Below are 18,509 nucleotides of genomic sequence, written 5' to 3'. Positions count from 1 at the left end.
TGTAGAGGGTGAATTGCAACCTATCTGTAGTTCTCTTGACTTCATCCTTCCACTGGAATCACAGAGGAAGGGACGAGAGAGTGAGCCAGATGCTATTGTGCAACCTTCCCTCACTTTAATCCATGTCACGCTCACTTCAAGATATCACACCATCCCAGGGTCAGGTAAAATATTGGGTTGGTGCATAGTTATTGCGGCTTTTTTCAACAAAAACAATAAAAATATTTATCAGAAACACATTTACATGACGGTCTGACCGTCTGTCAAGCGAATGGGAAGTAGTTATTGAAGTAGATGGTGAATATGCTCCGGAATAATCACTGAAAGATGTTTTTGTTACATGTTATTGTTTTTGTTGAATAAAATTTGTTGAAAAAATCCACAATAATTATGCACCAACCCAATATATGGACACATAAACACACACACACACACACACAGGTCGGTCGGCAATGGCAAAGAGACGGATGGAACAACGGTTCGCCTATTGATAAACGGATGTGAGGACATCTGGATGGAACGCCGCTTCGGAGAGCATCGTGCGGTGTGTGGAGGGAGAGAAAGGGACGGAAAGAGTGAGAATAATATAAAATAGTGTTTATAACACATTATCGATAAATATCGAACATTGATCAATGGAATTAGTACAGATTGCGACTCCACGTCACTGATTCGTTTTTTATTTCGCTTTTTCACATTTCCAATTCTTTACTTTTCCTTTCACTCTGCCTGCAATCATCACACAGTTTGCATGGTCGCTGGAGTGAAGGCAAGTGGCTTAGAGGTTAGGGGTCTTCGGGTTAGATTTGGGGTGATATATTAATATATGCTGAGGTGGGAGAGACAGGATATTCTAAGTACCCTTAATTTTTTATATGAGTGACAACACAAAACTTTGATATACTTGGCTGTTATTTCTAGCATCACGTAGGACCACCAATTGTATATTATTCCTCCGGATGCTTCTTAAAGTCTCCTTTAATCCTTCATGAAAAGCGATACAAAATATTAAACTGTTACTTTTAGCATATTACTCGACCACCTGTAGGACAATATATTTGATAGACGCTTCCTCAAGTGTCCTGCTTTTATAAAACAAAAACTTTAGAAATTTCAAGGTGCTTGCTTGCTGTTTCACGAATGATGCGAGACAATAGAGAGGTGAGATTCTTTTATAAAAGTCGGAATGGTTTTGGGAGGGAAACAATGAGATTAAGTGAAAGAAAGAGAGTGAGAGAGAGAGTTAAAAGAAGGAAAGAATGAAAGAGAGTGAGAAAGAGAGAGAGAGAGAGAGAGAGAGAGAGAAAGGAAGAATGAAAAGAGAAAATAAGGAATGAAAGAAAAGAGCAGGGAAGGAATAAAGTAACGTGATTCTGTAATAATACATGAAATGAGAGCGACAGAAAGAAAGAAAGAAAGAAAGAAAGAAAGAAAGAAAGAAAGAAGGAAGGAAAGAAAGAAAGAAAGAAAGAAAGAAAGAAAGAAAGAAAGAAAGAAAGAAAGGGAGAAAGAAAGGGCGGAAGGAAGAAATAAATAAAGAAAGAAAGAAAGTGAAGTGATTCCGTAATAAACAAAGAGATGAGAGCGGGGGAGAGAAAGAAAGAAGAAAGGGAGAAAGAAAGGGAGAAAAAAGGAAAAAGAAAGAAGGAATGAAAGAAAGAAAATAAAGAAAGATAGAAAGGGAAAAGAATGAAAGATAGAATGGATGAAAGAAGAAAGAATGAAAGAAGGAAAGATGGAAAGAAAGAGAGAAAGAGAGCAGGGCGAGAGGGAGAGAGAGAAGAGCAGGGCGAGAGGAGAGAGAGAAAAAGGAGAAAAGGAAAAGAAACGAAACAACAAGAAAAAAGGAAGGAAGAAAAAGGAAAGAAGCAAAGGAGAAGGAAAGATAAGAGCGAGGAAAGAAAAAAGAATAAAGGGTAAGAAGAAGGAAATGAAAAGCAGAAAGAAAAACAAAGAAATAAGGAAAATGAAAGAAGGAAAGAAAGAAAGAATGAGAGAAATGAAGGAAGAAAGAAAGAAAGAAACAAGCAAACAAACAAAGACAGGCAGACAGACAGGAAAGAAAGAAAGAAAGGAAGGAAGGAAGGAAGAAGGAAGGAAGGAAGGAAGGAAGGAAGGAAATAAGAAAGGAAAGAAAGGCAGTAAGGAAAGAAAGAAAATAAAAAGGAAAGAAAGAAAGAAAGAAAGAAATAAAAGGAGAAAGAAAGAAAGAAAGAAAGGGAGTAAGTAAGAAAGAAAGGGAGAAAGAAAAGAAAGAAGGATAGAAGGAAAAAGAGGGAAAGATAGAAAGAATGAAGGGAAGAAAGAAAAAAGAAAAAAGAAAAAAAAGAAGGAAAGAAAGTGAAAAGAATAAGAACAGAGTGAGAGGGAGAGAGAGAAAAAGGAGAAAAGGCAAGGAAACAAAGGAACGACAAAAAAAGAAAGGAAGAAAAAAGAAAGAAGGAAAGAAGAAAGAAGGAAAGAAGAAGGGGCGCTAAGAGTGAAGAAAGAAAAAAGAATAAAGGGTAAGAAGAAGGAAATGAAAAACAAAAAGAAAAACAAAGAAATAACGAAAATATATATTAGAAAAAAAGAATGAGACAAATGAAAGAAACGAAGAAAGAAAAAAAGAAAGAAAGAAAGAAAGAAAGAAAGAAAGAAAGAAAGAAAGAAAGAAATGAAGAAAGAAAAAAGAAAAAAGAAAGAAAGAAAGAAAGAAAGAAAGAAAGAAAGAAATGAAGAAAGAAAAAAGAAAGAAAGAATGAGGGAAATGAAGGAAGAAAGAGAGAAAGAAGGAAAGAAAGAAAGAAAGAAAGAAAGAAAGAAAGAAAAAAAGAAAGAAAGGAAGAAAGGAAGAAAGAAGGAAAGAAAGAAAGAAAGGATGAAAGAAAGGAAGAAAGAAAGAAAGGAAAAGGAAAGAAAGAAAGAAAAAAGGAAACGGAAAGAAAGAAAGAAGGAAAAAGAAAGATAGAAAGAAAGAAAACAAAGAAATTAAAGGGAAACTGAAAAGAAAGAAAGAATGAGAGAGATAGAGAGGAAGGCGACGTAATTCTGTAAAAAAAATGATGAGTAGAAAGAGGGAGAGAGAGAGAGAGAGGAAGGAGGAGGGATTAGAGAAATACATGTTAAGAAGAGAGGAGGAGTATGAGATGAGAGACAAAGAGTAAAAAGGCGGAGCATTAATATATGATAAGGTAATAGAGAGAGGGAGAGGGAGAGAGGGAGAAAGAGAGAGACAGGCAAACAGAGACACGGAGACAGAGAGAGACATAAGAAGTGAGAGGGCGAAAGAGAGAGACTGAAATAGAGAAATCAAGAGAGCAAAGAGAGAGAAAGACAGACATAGAGAAAGAGAGGGAGATGGAAAGGAAGGAGAAAGGGAGGGAAAGAATGAGGTAAGAGAATGAGAGAATATTATATAAGGAGGTGGAGGGAGAGAGAGAATGATACATAGGTTTAGAAAGAGAGGGAGAGTGTGACGTGGGGCGGAGCGCAAAAGAGGTAGAGGGAGAGAATGAGGTATGAGGTGGTAAAGAGAGACAAAATGTGATGGAGGGGGAAGGAAACAGAAATGATGTATGAAATATATGCTTTGTGAGGGAGGGAGAGTAAGAGTTGAGAGAAAACGAGGGACGAGGGAGGCGGGGTTAAACCATAACATAAATAAGTGACAGAGGGAGAGGGAGAGGAGTAGAGAAGGAGAGGGAATGATGTGTGTGATAAGAGAGGGAGTCTATCCTGTATTAGAGAAAGGAAGAGGGGAAGGATGGGGTATTAATACAGAATGAGGAAGGAGAGAGAAGAGTTTCGAAGTGTCCTTCATTTTCATATGAAACACAAAACCAAACTTTAACATACTTGGCTGTTACTTCTAGCATCACATTTGATCCCCAATTGGACTATTTTTCTCCAGATACTTCTTAAAGTGTCCTTCATGAAACCAATATAAAGTACAGCACAATGGGCTGTTATTTCTAGCAAGATACCAGACCACCAATACGTTTTATAGACGCTTCTTCACTTGGTTTCTCCTTCGAGGAAGAAGTCTGACCAGATCCGGGAAGAAGTTTTATAAATGCTTCTTAAATTGTCTTTCAATTTCGTATGAAAAACAAAGCAACTTTGAGTGTAGTGGGCTGTTATTTCTAGCATGATGTCAAACCAGGTGTAGGAGGATTCTTTGAATAAATGCTTCTTAAATTGTCCGTCAATGTCTCGGCTATTTAATTTGCTCAATTAAGAACTACACAGTAATTATGTAATTAATGGTTAGTTAAATAATTAGCCTCTGGTAAAATAATTAGCGAGAGAGAAATTTGAAGGTAAATCTGAAAATAGAATTTATTTGTAAGAAAGTAAGGTTTCTTAGGGATAAAAGGAGAGGAAGATGGAGAGGGTAAGATATAAGGAGGTGGGGAAGATAGAGAGAGAAACCCTAGGGAAGAGGAGGGATATATTAATGTATGAGGAAGCAGAGAAAGAATGAGAGTGAGAGAGAGACAGACAGAATACGTGAGAGAGAGAGAGAGACAGAGACAGACAGACAGACAGAAAAAGAGAGACAGATATACAGTTAATGAGGGAGAGGATGAGGTGAACGCTTTTGCAAGGGAGGTGGGCGGTGATTAAAATGAATATATAATGAGGTTCTGAGAGAAAGGAGACAAAGAGGGAGAAGTGGGTGGATATGTTTTGTAGGGGAGGGAGGCTGGGATCAGAGAGAAAATAAGAGAGGGGGAGTGATATATAAGAGAAGGATTCTGTAATAAATAATGAGGTGAGAGAGGGGCGGGAAGAGAAAGGGACAAAGAGAGAGAGAGAGAGGGAGCGCTTGAGAACGATGAATATATTTACTAATGGAGGAAGGGTGTGAGGTAATAAAGGAAGCAAGATGGGCGGGGTCAACCATATTATATAAGGTGGTGGTGGTTGTGGGAGGGGTCAAAGTTGAGAGAGTAAGGGTAATAACTCTTATTCAATCCCATTTTCCCTTTAAACTATTACTTCCTGTTGTGTTCAATAAAATCTGTCTTCCGGCGCAGTTTGTGAAGATTTCCAATTATGATTTACTGTAAATAAGAGATCGAAGTGTTTATAATACATTATCAATAAATATCGAACATTTCTCCACTTCACTCATTCATTTTTCCTTTCACATCTGACCATTTCGTCTTTTAAATTTCCCATTCTTACTCTTTAACTTCGCTCTTCTCTGCAACCGTCACACAACCACTGTTGCTGCTGCACATGCTAGAAACAACAGCCAAATCTCACATAAGGAACGATAAAGTATAAAACCATTTCCTTAATTTTTTTAAAATTTCTTAAAAATGAATTTCATTTCAATTTTGTCAATTTTTACTGAATTCAATCATTCGACTACGGCCAAGCTGGGTCACCGCTTGTAAAATTTAATCGAATGAATCACCCTAGTAATTTTTTTTCATGTATTTTACGCATGGTACTCCGTCTACCGGTTACTTTTGCCAAACGGTTAATCTAAGGGGACGTAAACACACAAACACTGTTTGTGAAGCAGTGGATAATTGTGAAACGCAAACACAGACATACACATACCCCCACACACACACGTGTGTGAGTGTATGTGTGTGTGTACGACGAGCATCTTTCAGTTTCCGTCAACCAAATCTACTCACAAGTCTTTGGTCGAATCGAAGGTATAACAGAAGACATCTGGACAAGGCGCCACGCAGTGATACCGAACCTGGAACCATACGGTTGGGAACCAACTTTCTTACCGTAAAGCCCTGTCTGTAATTTTAGCTGATAAAACAAATAAAATCTTCGAATACATGTTTCTGGTAGTTGAACTTTCTGCTCCACATGTATTCATGGAGAGAAGGAGGCGTGAAATATTTCACGCTATGGCTGTAATATCGTTTCTTTTAATTCAGCTGACATTCATCTCGATAATCTTTTGTTTTAAGTATTCACGCGCTGCAAGAAAGAATACAGAAAAATCTGCAAACCAAATAAATTAAATGTGATTTCTTTTCAATTTGAAATATATTCCAAAATTGCTAATTGATTTAAAATAATAATAATGAAGTTATTGTATACAGTGCTCAGGTGCACCACAACTTCTCAGAAAGTGCATATAAAGTACATGCAGTAATGTAGAAATGTCTGGAAAGTGAACATGCTTGTGTGTGTATGGAGGGGAGAAAATCAAGTGTAGTGTTGGCGAATCTCAGGAAGCATGGAAGTCTTGAAGGATGCAGTGCTCCGACAACTAACAACCGATGCCGGCAGTTTGTTCCACGCTTCAGCAACTCTCAGCGTGAAAAAATGTTTCCTGAAGTCATGGGAGCTGTGCTGTTTTCTTACTTTGTAAATATGTCCACGGGTGTTAGATGGGTGGAGTTTGAAGAGGTGCTCAGTGTTATTGTTTATGCGATGGTTGATAACTTTATGGGTGTCTGCCAGGTCAGCTGCCAGACGTCGGAGTTTCAATGTGTCCATGCCCAGGGAAGTAAGGCGTTCAGGATATGGCAAATGCCTGATGGAGGGTATTCTTTTGGTTGCACGTCGCTGAACAGCTTCCAGACGATTGATGTCCTGGGCAAGATAGGGGTTCCAGACCGGTGGTGCAAATTCCAGGTGAGGTCTTACCATAGCTATATAAAGCCGCAGATAGATAGCCGGAGAGCGGCTCACAAAGGATTTGGTGAGTGATGCCAAGACACCCTCAGCCTTCTTGACAATTTTGGCGATGTGTTTTGTCCAACGCAAATCACTGTCGACAATAACACCCAGGTCACGTTCACTTGAAGACTTTTTGAGACTAGTGTTGTGGAGGGAGTAGGTGGACGCTGGGTTTCTCCTCCCAAAATGCATGGTGGTACATTTGTCCACAGCCAGCTTGAATTGCCAGTCCATGATCCACTGCTGCATTGTGTCCAGGTCTGCTTGCAATAGAGATCCATAGTGTATAGAATTTGACCTCTTTATTTCGAGGTACAGCTTGATGTCATCTGCATATTTCAGCACTGTGGCATTCTTTAAGTTGGCATCTATGTCATTAACATATGCAACAAATAAAAGAGGGCCAAGAACAGATCCCTGCGGCACACCAGATGTCATCTCATAGGGCGAAGAGGGCTGTCCTAGAACTGTGACAACCTCTTTTCGGCCGAAAATAAAGGACTTTAACCAGTTATAGAGTTCGTCTCTTACACCCAACGCAGAAAGCTTCACCATAAGTCTTTTGTGTGGCACAGAGTTAAAAGCCTTAGCAAAGTCCAGGTAAACAACATCCACCCAGGATCCGCGATCAGTGATTTGGGTAACATCCTCAAGAAACTCGATGAGTTGATTACAGCAGCTGGAGTTAAAAATAAATCCGAATTGTGACGGCTGGATGAGGCTGTGAGACTTCCAGAAGTTCCAGAGGGTTTCTCTGATACAGAATTCCATCAGTTTGGCGATGCAGCTGGTAAGACTGACGGGGCGATAGTTGACAGGCGATGTGCGGTCGCCTTTTTTGAACAGAGGGATGACACTGGCAGTTTTCCACTGTTCTGGAGTAACACCATTGTCAAGACAGAATTGGAAGAATAGAGAAAGTTGGCTTAGAAGAGAGTACCCACCGCGTTTGAGAAGTAGGTATGTAACACCATCGAGACCAGGAGAGGCATAATTGCGTTTATTCTTTAGGTGGCGTTGCAGCATTGCTGGTGTAAATTGCATAGAAGATATAGAGTCCGATGTCAGTGGTGATGATGATGGAACATTTTGGTCTTCGACAGTAAAGATGCCGGCATAGCATCCAGCAATGATTTCTGCACATTCTTCGGGATTGCCAGTAATCTGTCCTGTGAGGGGATTGCGAAGGGGACCAACAGGAGAGTGGGGTCTCTGCTTTGAGTGCACATACTTCCAGAACCCTTTGCTGTCAGGGTTAGCTGCAATGCGTTGTTCAAATTCAAGCACTGCCTTTTTTGTCCCCTGCTTGAGGTGGTTGGCTGACCTATTGCGCTTTTTCCTGTTGCTCTCTGATTTGTGCAATTTGTATTCCCATTCAGCATTACGGCGTTCTTTCCTGGCAAGTCGGACTGCTGCAGTCTCCCAAATTGCACTATTGGGTGTTTTTTTTGTGCTTGCGTGGTACTGATGCTGCACATGCTGCCCATATTAAATTCAGAATGTTCTGGAGTATAGTGTCCACATCTCCAGAGGCATAAAATTCGCGCCAGTTCGGGCGTTGCAGCTCAGTACAATAAGAGCTCCAGTTTGCTTTATTCCAGTCAAAGCGGGCAATCTGAAGATGGTTGTGTTTTTTGTTACAACCAATCAGAGACAAGTCGGCCATGATCATGGAATGATCAGAGTAACCTAAAGGTTCTTCAGTAGTGACACTAATGATTGTTTCAAGAGAAGCGGTAAGTAGCAGATCCAAAGTGTTGTTACCCCTTGTGGGGGAGGTAACAACTTGGGACCAATTCGAATTCAGCACCAGTTCAAGGAAATCGTCTGCACTTTGCGGCCAACGGAAGGCCTCCCAGTCAATCTCAGGGAAATTGAAGTCCCCCGTAACATACACATATGTGGCTGTTTTCATGGCAGCCGCCCTGAGGATATCAAAAAGCTGTGCGTCTTGGCGATAATTTGGAGGACGGTAAACGACTCCGAGCAGAAGTGTTGACATGGTCATGTGTACATTGCAGAAAAATACCTCCTGCTGAGATTGGTTCAAATCATCACAGGGGATTGCCGATAGATTTGATCGAACATAAATCATCACACCCCCTCCACGGCGATTAATGCGGTCTTTGCGGAACAGGTTGTAGCCGGCTATGCTGAAAACTCCATAACAGAGTGCAGAGTGTGCCCACGTTTCCGTGACTGTGATGAAATCTGGGTTGATACTTTTGACGTAGGAGACAAAAAGATGCACCTTGTTACATAAACTACGGGCATTCAAGGACAGCAGTTTATATCTGGATTTCAGATGATGATATACAGGGGATGGCTGATTGTTCATGGTTAGTTTCCCAAGATTTTTGCATTGCCAGTTGTTGTTGTGGGTGTAGTCTGCTCAGTCCAACTGGCATCCCTTATCCACGACTCACCAGACTTGACGAATTTCCAGATCTGCCCATCATCGCGGAGGCTAAAACTCTCCCGTGGCACAGAGTTGCGATTTAGGGAAGCCACGGATCTTATCTTTGGACGTACATCGGGTGGTAGGCCAGGACGTGTTCTAAAGTTGATAAGATATGGCTGAGGGTACTTTGCCTGTTGTTTCTAGCTCAAAGATGGTCGCATCTATGGACAGAGAAGGAACGAGTCGCCACGGACTTCACCATCTGCATTCAGGATGGGAATAAAAAGACAATAAAAGGAAAAGCAAAAACAATGTCGATATGAGGTACCTGGCTGTTATTTCTAGCATGATGCAAGGCCAAGTTTAGGAGGATATTCTTTAAGATTCGTTTTCAAATGTATTTCACTTTTCTGTAAAACCAATGCAAATTTCAGTGTATTTGGCTGTTATTTCTAGAAATAATATGGGGCAACTGACAAGACAAAATTGTTTCTAGAAGGTTCCAGCATGAAGTGAAACAATATAGAGTTGAATTTCTTGTTAAAATGCTTCTTAAATGTCCTTCAAATTTTATATGAAAGACAAAGTAAATTTTAAATCCCTTACTTTCTATTTCTAGCATGAAGAATGATCGCATATGAGAAAAGTCCTTAGAAGCTTCTTAAAGTGTTGTTTTAATTATCTAATAAAAAACAATGCAAATTTAAGGTCAACTGGCTGTTATTTCCTGCATATTGTGAGACCACATGTAGGACAGTTTTTCTTCTAAATGTTTATTAAACTGTGTTTCAATAACACACAATTTAATTATTTAGATTATAGATTTAGAAAGTAATTATGTGATTAATCGTTAGTTAAATAATTAAATACATCCAAGTGAACACAGAGAGAAAATTGTTAAGAGAAATCTGAAAGTATCTATAAGAGGAAAGCTTCTCTTAGAAATAGTAATAGAAGCAGAGTGATAGAGTAAGATATAATGAGGTGGAACGGGGAGAGACAGGGTAGGGAAAGAGAGAAAGTGGCTGTTCCGTGTTACTACTAGTTTAACCACAGGCAGATAGTCTACCAGCTGCTTATCGGTGAGGAGATGCCCCCTCTATATACAACGTATATTGCTATCAGAGGGGGCGAACCCGAATCTTTAAATTTGGATCGACAGATTTAAAAAATAATTTTTTGTAACTAAACAATTTCAAACTTCGGACACTGGTAGAATATGTTACATAAATCATGTTTTACTCTTGGCGTTGTTAAGAAAATTCTGTATTTTTCAAGTTATTTCTTGTTAAATTTGAGGTATTTCGGTAATTTCAACCAATCAATGACATGTATTCAGCTGAATAAAATTACTGCAGTTCGTACAAAAGAACGATGTCATATATAACGGTGACAAACGAAATATACACCGCCCATAATTACTGTTGACAAACAAATGCAGTAATTATATTCAGCTGAATACACGTCATTGATTGGTTGAAATTACCGAAATACGACAACTTTAACAAGAAATAACTTCCAAAATACAGCCTTTTCTCAACAACGCCAAGAGTAAAAGATGTTTTATGTGACACATTCTACAAGTATACGAACTTTGAAAGTGTTTAGTTGCCAAAAAAATAATTTTTTAAATCTGTCCGTCAAAAGGTAAAGATCCCGACTCCCTACTATCCCCTAGCAGATACAGGATCGTTAGACTGACTCAGTTTCGAGTTGCTTCATTCATCCTCAGTCGCGAGTAGCTGACCGCCAGAGCTATAGCCATGGTTCGCTCCCACTAGTCATATATCGTAAACAAAGTAACTATCGGTCACTGATTTGCAACACGCAAGAAAGCTGGTCGTAAAATCTCGAGAAGAGAGCAAAGTCGAAACGATAGAGACAAGGGGGGAAGTCATTAGCCACGTGAAGATGTCTGTTCCATGTTACTACTTCTTTAACCCCAGTGGATGGTTGGGCTTCTCTCACCCTGCTAACCATATATATTGTATATAGGGATGCAGCGTGGCCCTGTTAGCGGACAATATTGCTAGCATGACCGCTAATTCCACAAGCATATTTTTAATTCTCTCTCTGTTTAATTCCTTGTTGAACAGCGTAGGCTCGAAATGTAAAAGAATTTATCACCTTCCCGTGCGTCAAACTAATACACCTGGTTGTGTAAAGTACCCGTGGTGGTACCATGTTGAAGTCTCTGAGTGGAGATAGGTAATAGCACCAGTGCAGCAACATGTAAACGTGCTTCGTGTGGTTCATGTAAAAGCATATGTGTGGTGTCACGTAAATTGCCCATGTGGGGACACATGAGAACATTCAGCACACTCTGTAAAGTGGTTGGCATTAGGAAGGGCATCCGACGGTAGAAACCATACCAAATCAGACTGGAGTCTCCCCTCTTCCTCGGCGTGGCAGCTCATGCTGCATTCAATTCATGCTAGCATGGACAATGGACATTAAATGGTGATGGTTAAAAATAAAAAAAATATCTTCTTCTTTGCTTTGAGGTATGAGACTTTTCTTTCGAAATTCCACCTGCCATGATTCGTAAACACAAACAGAGAGTGTTGTTATAATATGTAAATCCAGATGAATTCTAATTTATACACACTCATCCAAACATGTTTCAATTTGTGTTAAATAATTGATTTCTGAAAATTTAAAGATTAGTAGAATATTTCTGTTTAATTAGATTAGATGGCCGTGTGCTTAAGATGTTTGCCTTCCAAATCTATGATCTTGGGTTCCACTCCACCACATGGTGATTTGAACTAGTGACTTCTACTTCTGGGGAAAGTTTTCTTAGAAGATCTGCTGGATGGAAACTTAAAGGTGCCCATCATATATATATATATATATATATATATATATATATATATATATATATATATTTGAGTAGTTGAATGAATTATCTTGTTATGGATAATTCGGTTAACCGATACCTGGGTAGCAAATTCACATCAGAGAAGACACGTTTGAAGTTACGTGCTTTCGTGTGGAAATTTGTATGTTTTTTTTTAAATAAAAATATATGAAAGAATGGAGTTGAACGACGAATTAACAAAATTCCTTTATTTTCGACATATGTTTCGAAGGCTGCATATTCCTAATTGCGAAGGAATAAGGAGTATATTATGCCGCTTTCTCATCAGGAAAAGCAAGGAACTTATATCAACATCACGATGCACAAAAAACTTTTAGATGACTGCTCACACGGAGCCCATAGTAATAATGAGTGTCTCTTTAAAAAATTCCTTTATAAGGAGTGACGTCAAAATGGTTGGATGTAGAAGATTCTAGATGGTTCTAAAGGTTCAAGGGTTCAAACGAAGTAGGAGAAGAGAGGCATAAGAATAGGAAGGTGAAAGGGTGCAGTTCAAATGAATGGTGAATTTTCTTTTGTGAATGAGTGTCTGTGTGTGTGACTGTATATAACGGCATTAATGTGTGTGTGTGTGTATGTGTGTGCGTGATTGTGTTTGTGGATGGGTGGGTGTCAGAAAACAGACAGTGGTGAGGTGAACGGTTTGTGTCTGTGTGTTTGAATGTGCTTACTATAGATAGAGGGAAAGAGAGAGAGAAAGAGAGAGAGAAAGAGAGAGAAAGAGGAGGGTGAGGTATAGGGACAAAGGTAACACATACCTCACTGGATTGGGTAGTAGTTCTTTGAAAGTATAAAAATAATTTTTTGACTATGGGGGTGAAATATATAAAAAAGGTTATATTAATTAAAATTCAAGGGGCTATCTATATTAATCATTATTCATATGATTGAAAGGTGTTTTTTTGCCAGTGCATGCATCTGTAGGACCTCTCGACGATTGTATTTATTAAAGGGACTTTGGCGAACAAAATATGAAAAAGTTCGGAATTACAGACGCCACAATGTTTTCTGCCCTTGTCAAACGGGAAGGACAACGACAATATGGACCATTCCAGTTTGAAAGTTGTATTGCTGTCCTTCAGACGCCAAATAATTTACTTAGTCCCGTGTTGTGTTGTTTTCTCTTATCTCTGAAAGTTGAATAATGGTTGGATATCCTTTGGGCTAATTTAGAAGAAGTTGCTCCAATGTAGAAGAAGACATCGGTTTCCGAAGAAATTTTGCACAGGTAAATGGTGTTTCTAATTTTGGAATTTTTGGATAGGAACTTTAATCTGTTGGGGTTAACATCCGATACTAAGACAGAGTTTTTATTGTTATGATAGGTGTAAATATTGTTGCTAGCATTAGCCACGATACTATTCATCTTATTATCATTACTATTAATTGTAATATCGTCGGCAATTTCTTTGACTATAGGAATGCTGGGACTGTTATCATCAATAATTCAACTGTTATTAGAAATGCTGTTATTATTACCACTAACACCACCACTGTTAATAATCCGGCTAATATTATTATCACTATTACTATTGTTAATGCCAGTGCTGCTATAAATGTTGCTAATATCAATACTGTTTATATTATTATTATTATTATTATTATTATATGTTAGGTTGAAATTGGTAAGGGCAGTGTCGCTACTCCTGGGTGATGAATCCTTATTTAGCAGCTTATTATTATGGGAGGCAATTATCTGCGATAGGTTTCTAGTGTTGGAAAATGCAATCCTCACCTTATGCGAATTGATAGTAGAGTAATACCTAGAATTCCTGGGAGAGTTCCTAGCTACGGCTTCACGGAATTGTAAAGGGAGGTTAGACCTGATTTGTTTTCCGAAAGGAATGAGAAACCAGATATAGTTTTTTTTGGACTTAGAATAGCTCAGAGTGTTAACATTTACATTAAAGGGAGTATTTCTGTATTGTAGAATTGGTGTTGGTTTTCGATTGCCTCCCCTGGTCCGTACATTATTTTTGTTAATTATATTAGTGTCAACGTTGGTAGGGTTGAAATCATTAATTACATTATTTCTATTGTTATTAGTTTTCTTATCCTGAGAGGCAAATATTAGTTTAGAATGGGCCGGGTCGATATATGATACCTTATCCCTATAACCGGCTTTTGACAGGGCGGTATTATAAAATTCCGCTTTTTGTTTAAAAATGTCGACATTCGCAGATAAATTTGATAGTCTTAAGGATATATTTTTAACTAGATTATCGGTGATAGTTTTTGCATGGTTACTGAAAATGCTGACATATTTAAGGTTAGAAGAAGGCTTATGGTAAGGGAAGTAAGAATTATTTTGCAGATTTAGGGTAACATCTAAAAAGTTTGCTTTAGTTAGCTCGTCGTCGAAAACTATGCTCATGCCCATTCTGCTAAAAAATCTAGCTAATCTGTTTTTAGTCTTCTGTATCATACTGTTCGGAGCATTCTGTAGGTAAAAAAGACAATCATCTCGATACAGACCGCCGCAGATGTCCGGGAATTATCGGCTAATTCATATAGAATATAAATTCCGACCAAATCGGCTATCTGGGCGCTATCTGAGCTTCCCATTGGCACATCGAACGCGTTGGGAGTATCCTTACGGACCCATAACTTATCATCGAATTGTATAAAGGATTTTCTAGCCGCTAAAATTATATTAATTTCCTCCCTTGAGAGGCCTGCCTTATTATGTGCGTGCCAAAGGGCCTTATTGAGTACACTAGGGTTGATCGAAGGGTAGAAACTAGAAATATCAAGTTGAATGAATTTAGTGCTGTTTTTATTAGAAATAGAAGAAAACCACTCTACGACTTGAGTGGAGTTAGACCATATATTGAGTTTTAACTTATTGATTAATCTAGGTATGTATTTATCTAAAATGTACTTACTGAGGGAACCGATGTCGGAACTAGAGGGGCATATGAGCCTTAATGCTGGGTTGGTGTGAAAGTTTGGTTTATGGTCCTTGACGATGAATCTTGGTTGTCTGGGGTTCAGCGGTTGCGTTTTCGTTTGTAATCCATACTTTTCCATGATCTTCTTAATTTCCAAGTTGGCTTGTCGGAGTGTATTCTTATTTGTTGTTCTGGAATTCTTCTGTATTTCTTTCTTGAGCATGTGGAAGCGATGTTTATTGGGGCCAAATAGCAGTGGCATTCTTTCCCTTCCTGGGACAGTCACATTAAGTTTTTTGTGCATCGTGATGTTGACATAAGTTCCTTGCTTTTCCTGATGAGAAAGTGGCATAATATACTCCTTATTCCTTCGCAATTAGGAATATGCAGCCTTCGAAACATATGTCGAAAATAAAGGAATTTTGTTAATTCGTCGTTCAACTCCATTCTTTCATATATATATATATATATATATATATATATATATAAACTCTGTAAGTTTTCAAAGGCGATTATGCATCAACAGCTAGCAAGCCAAGCTACTCCAGACTGATGAAGGGCAATAACTCTGGGTGCTGGCTTTGCTAGGTGAAGGTGCTTATCTCCCTTGTTTGAAAACTTGAGGACACAGAACGCTTTTGTCACGTAGTCAAGTGGAAACGATGTTTCTTGTGTAGCAGTAGCATTCTTCCCCTTCCTGGGACTGCCACATTAAGTTGGCAACAAACCATCACTTTATTGTGCTGCTACTGTATAAGTTTCTCTGAGAGATTTGGAAATGCAATATTTCTAATTTTATTGATCAGTGAATTTATTTCACTTGAAATTCTTCAAATTTTCAAAGGCAAATAAACATCGACAGCTAGCAAAGCCAAGCTACTCCAGACTGATGAAGTGCAATAATTCTGAAACCAGTCTCTGGGTGCTGGCTTTGCTGGGAGGGAGTGTTTGTCTACCCTATTTGAAAACTTAAGGACACAGAATACTTGTGTCACGTAGCCAAGTGGAAACGATGTTTCCTGGGGTTAAATAGCAGTGGCATTCTTCCCCTTCCTGGGACAGTCACATTAAGTTTGGCAACAAACTATTACTTTATATTTATATTTATATCCGAGAAGGATGACAGAAGGAAAAGATGGATATGTTTTGGACTTCAATATCTTACTGCCATTTCTGCTATAAGATGCAGTGGACTCCTAGTTGAGTGCCTGAATAACATCCTACAGCTTTATTGGATCCAGGGAATATGAAGTGCAATATATTTGGGGAAAAGAATTAGATTTGTGCAATATATAGGGATGACATTTCCAGTGAGAAAGTAGAAGAGCGTATATCCAAAATGCAATTAGATTTAACATGTAGAAATTTATATATATTCTTTCATTTGTTACTCTCTTTTGACTGCGGCCATGCAGGAGCACCCGCTTGAAGGATTTTTAGTTAAACAAATCAACACCAGGACTTGCTATTTAAGCTTAGTATATATTTTATCGGTCTCTTGTTGAACTGCTAAGTTACACAGAGGTAAACACAACGACACAGGTGGTAGGACAAATACAGATGCATACATACATATATATGTATATATATGATGGGCTTCTTTCAGTTTCCGTCTACCATATCTACTCACAAAGCACGAGGCTATAGTAGAAGTCACTTATCCAAAGTGCCACACAGTGGTACTGAACCCAGTATCATGTGATTGGGAAGTAAGCTTCTTACCACACAGCCACGACTGTGCCTATATGTATATACACACATGTACAGGGGTTGGACAAAATAATGGAAACACCTTAAAATTTCAAACAAATTTATTTTAAAATGGGGTAGGACCACCTTTGGCAGTAATTAAAGCTTAAATTCTACGAGGTATGGATTCGTACAAAATTTGAATTGTTTCTTCAGCTAAAACAGTCTCCAGTTCTTGCAGTGATGATTGTGGAGGATATCGACCCTTTACTTGTTTTTCTAAAGTGCACCATAAATGTTCAATATTATTGAGATCTGGGAACTGTGTTGGCCAAATAAGATGTTCAACTTCACTAGAATGGTCCTTGTGCCATTCAGTAACAACTTTGAAAGATTGTGTTCCCCTCCGGAAACAGTTCAGCAACCATAAGATGTATTTGATCAGATAAAATGCTTAAATAACCTTAACTATTAATTCTGCCATGAAGACAAGCCATTGGGCCGGCAAATTTCCAAGATATAGCCCCTACCCCCAGATCATCTCAGATCCCCCTCCATGCTTAACAGTTGGAAGAAGGCAGTCTGTGTCAAATGCTTCTTTTCACTGTCTCCACACGTATACTCAGCTGGTAGTCAGAAATAAGGTAAAGGATGACTCGTCCAAGAAAATATCATTCTTCCACTGCTTTAGGGACCAATTCTCCACTCTAAATACTTTGCAACGTTTGATTGTGAAAGTAGTGGTTTTCTGATTGCATCCCTCCCATGAAATCCGGCTTTGTGCAGCTCCTGGAAAATAGTTTTTGTGGAAATTGGGTTCTCGAGGTGGTCATTAAGATCTGCAGTAATTTTGGGAACTGTACTTTTGTGATCCTTTCTAACAATATACATAAGAGTCTGAAAGTTTTGGTTTTCATCTGAAGTTTTGATTCGATGAGGAGGTTTTTTCCCTCTTTCTCAAAGGCTGTCATTACTTTTGAGACAATACTTCTTGATACACCAACAATTTCAGCTATTTTCGTTACACTAGCGCCTGCCATAAAAACACCGACAATTTGACTTCTTTGAAAGGCCAACAGATCTGTCATTTTAATGAATTTTAATTACCTTTCCTGATGATATCTGAAAAGAAACAGTAATTTTAGCAAAACATGTTAAGCAACCCTAATACTAAATAAAAAAATATACAAATAAACAAGCTTTTGATGGTTTTTATAGATATTTCAAAATTATGATGGTAGGGATTTCCATTATTTTGTCCAACCCCTGTAGATACACAGACAAACAGAACAAGATCTGTGCATGCAGGAAATATATTCACACACAGACACAAACATGTATAAATATATATATAGACATATACACATATGTATGTAGATGCTTGTGTGTGTGTGTGTGTGTACGCTGTATGGATATGTGTGGAAACGTAAGCTTCACACAAGATTCTGTGATGTAAATTTTTATAAAATATTCTGTTAACTGTTGATTTCTACAGTTTATCTCAATAGAACTGAATCTGTATTTTTTACATAGCCTCTAAACCTTACACTGTTGTTTCAGAACATCAGCTGACATTGACATAACAAAGGAAACATACTGAATATTTACCATTTTTTAAAGACTAAAGCAAAATATTATGCAAAACAGATGTATAACATTGTTTCTACGAATCTGTTGTAGAATTCTTGTGAAGCATTTGCTCTGAAATAATACTATTAGCCAAGTTTGTGAACATCACTGACTGGAGTGTCTAAAAGAGGAGCCCCTCTGCTGGTGAAACTTAACAGAATTTATGTAATTGCTACTAAACAAAGGTAACATCACTGAAATACAGCAGTAGAATTATTTCTAAGGAGTAAAGTATAAGAATAAAGCAAGAAAAATATTTTAACTGGAATTTGTGAGGAAAATAATGGAAAAGAGAGAGAAACTTAAATAATTCATTACGTCTGAACACATGACAAAGAAGAAGTGAAAATTGCCATATGACCATGACATCTAT

The sequence above is a fragment of the Octopus sinensis genome, linkage group LG10 (genome assembly GCF_006345805.1).
Source record: "Octopus sinensis linkage group LG10, ASM634580v1, whole genome shotgun sequence".
Taxonomy (NCBI): Eukaryota; Metazoa; Mollusca; class Cephalopoda; order Octopoda; family Octopodidae; genus Octopus; species Octopus sinensis.
The sequence above is the reverse complement of the archived record's forward strand: the minus strand, read 5'-3'. Positions refer to the sequence as shown.